We start from the raw sequence: 2949 nt of genomic DNA, 5'->3' as shown, positions 1-2949 counted from the left end.
AGACATTGTAAATAAGAAGACATCTAATTAAAAAAAAAAAAAATTAGTGTTATGTCTTAAGCCAGGTCTCTACAGTTCGTAAATGGGCTAAGTAGAATGTTTCCTGTGGAGCCAAAAGAAGACTTATGAAGAATGGAAGTTTTGTTTCTTCAAGAACATTTTAAAACAATACCTGACTTTCATGCACATGGCATGTGTTTTTAAAATAGTAACTGCTTTAAACACTTTCCAGGAAAATCTCAAAAGCCTGAAAACTCAGTATTACAACCAATTCAGGTTCTAAATTTCAAAGGATCATTATCCTTTAATTTACAAATCTTTTGTTTAAAACTTCTTGAACTTGTACTAAAGAATAGGTGCTATGGAAAAGGTGGAAAGCTGCTATTTTCTTTCTTAAACTTGGCCCCTATGCAGGACTGTAATGATGCTTTGGTTAACTAAAGAAGATGTGGGTGAGGTTATGTTTCAGTCCTTCTATAAACCAAAATATTCTAAATTTAAAAAGATGTTATCAATAATATGCTAGCTGAAAATTTTTACCAATCCCTGGAAAAGAAGTACAACAAACAACATTTTATAGATTAAAGATGGGGAGAGACACAGAGAGGAGGGAAGAGCAGTCAGGAAAGCAAGAAATACAAGTACCAGAAAGACTAAAGTAATGTAGACCAGAGACAGAAAACATGAACACATGTGCTACCCAGCATGGCAACTGGGAGCAGGCAAGCTCAGGGGAGGAGAGACTTTGGAATTTTGCTTACATTTTCATGAAGTTGTTTATTATTAGGTATATTCAGTATACTTGCCACTGAGCTCTATTCTGCCAAACCAGAAGGATTCCTGAGGTTCTCATTTATTTCTACTGTCTAAAGCCATTGCCTTCCACCTCCTAAAAGATTCAGCACCATGACTTTCAAGGCAATGCCAGGAACCCTACATCTCCAGAAGCCAGTGTGCAATTTGAAAAATGACTGCACTTTGATGGACTTTGTTTTCATCCGGTGAGAATGATTCTCAATCATCACAGTCAATATTGACTAAACTCAACACCTGATGCACAGTGGTTAAGTACATCAAATCAAGGGCCATGTCTGAAAATAGATTCTCTTGATTCCAATCCACTGTTTACATGATACAAAGGACAAGTGAATAATTTCTTTTGTCAGTTCAGAGCAAACTGGAGACAGCTTGTTTTTCTGCATACTTACTGAAATTCTTTGGCTAATTTTACTAGGTCAGTTACAAACCTCTGAACACCATATAATTTAGAAGCAGAGCAGGATTTCACACTTTTAAGAATGTTTCCAGCTCAATCCTTCACTCAGGACTGGCTGAGCTGAACACAGCAGGTAAAGTCTGATCATAACATTTACCATCTACCAGCTTTCTCACCCCTATGTCCAACAGTGGTACCAAACAACACTTAAAACTCTACCAAAAGGATTCCTTTTTCCTGAACTGCCTACTGTGCCCAAATCTCATCCTGTGCCAAGTCAAACTTCAGCCTAGGTGCCTTTCAACAGTCTGTCATAACAAAAGTTGATTTTTTTTCACATATGCTGCTATGACTGCACATTTATATATACTTGTACATGAGTGTGAAAACACACTCCTAATCAAAATGAGCATAGATTTAGATATCCTCACACCTGTAAAGTCCAACATCTCATATACATTCTTGTCTTTACTTGTTATGTGCTCTCTCTCCTCTCTCTGCCCCCTCCCTCTCTCTGTTTCTCCTTCCTCTCTCCAGCTCTCTTGTTTCTACTTCTTCCATTTCTTCATTTCCTCCATCTTTTCTTCAGTCTTTCTCTCTCTCTTCTTTTTCTCCCAACTTAATTTCTGTGACTATTTCTTTTTACCTTGAAATATCTAAGCCCAGATTATTAGCATTCAACAAAAAGAAAATAGTGAATGGAAACCACTATTTCTTCATTTCAAGCAACTGAGTGACTCCTGTTTCCAAGCAGCTGTGTCCTGGCGACCTGTAGTATAAAAACTCTCATACTTTCCCACATCTTAAAGTTTCTTGAACAAGCCTGCTTCATTCTCCTACCTCTCCAACCCATATTATATCTCACGGCACCTTACAGACTATGGATGCAGTTCAAACCGTATACATACAAATTGCAAGTCTGTTGTATGAGTGATTGATACAATTGAAACTCCATTATATTATACTGAGCGAACATAATAGACATCAACTTACAGGATCAAATAGACAGTTTCTAAACACAGTATGGTTTTACCTGTACATATGAACATTTTATTATGATCAATTCTGATTTTTGAAGAAATATAACATTAGTGTATTACTTATCTTGATAAATGTTGACAATTAAGGAACAACCTCATTCCTGTAATGTAGGTGTGAAGGGCAAATTATTTACTTGTCTTATTGTAAATTGTGGGCTAGTATATCTTCTGAGTATCAAGGAGATGAGGAAGAGCTAGGATATGTTTTTGTTCACTTTGCTTTTCTTAACACAAATGAAACCTTGATCCTGAACAACAATATAGTGTGTTAGAAGCAAGAGAGCTTTCAGAGTATATATTGAACTCTCTTCATTTTAAAGATTAAGCAAACTGAGGGCAGAAAATCTAAGACAAAATATTCTATTGATCTTCCTTTCCTTGTCTTATTGGTAGTAGTGTTGGTCTCTATTAGTGGCCTGAGAGTATGGTCATGGATAAAGCTCAGCAAACTTCCTCATGATGGATTCCAGCTCACAGCTCTTGATTTTATTGGTACTCCTTTCTGTTGGCCTTGGCTGGAAATAAAATCTAAAATGCATTAAAAACTAATTTTAGAATGCGCACAATTTCAGGATGTTTTAGTTTCTGATTGGCTTTCCAGTTTTTATATGATACATGTTTCCTTGAAGAAGTCTATATAGTAAATATTATAGAAAAAAGAAGGCATTTCTAAGAAGCGGGAAGGAGAATAAT

Source organism: Mastomys coucha, unplaced genomic scaffold (assembly GCF_008632895.1).
Source record: "Mastomys coucha isolate ucsf_1 unplaced genomic scaffold, UCSF_Mcou_1 pScaffold12, whole genome shotgun sequence".
Lineage (NCBI taxonomy): Eukaryota > Metazoa > Chordata > Mammalia > Rodentia > Muridae > Mastomys > Mastomys coucha.
This window is presented reverse-complemented; position numbering follows the sequence as displayed.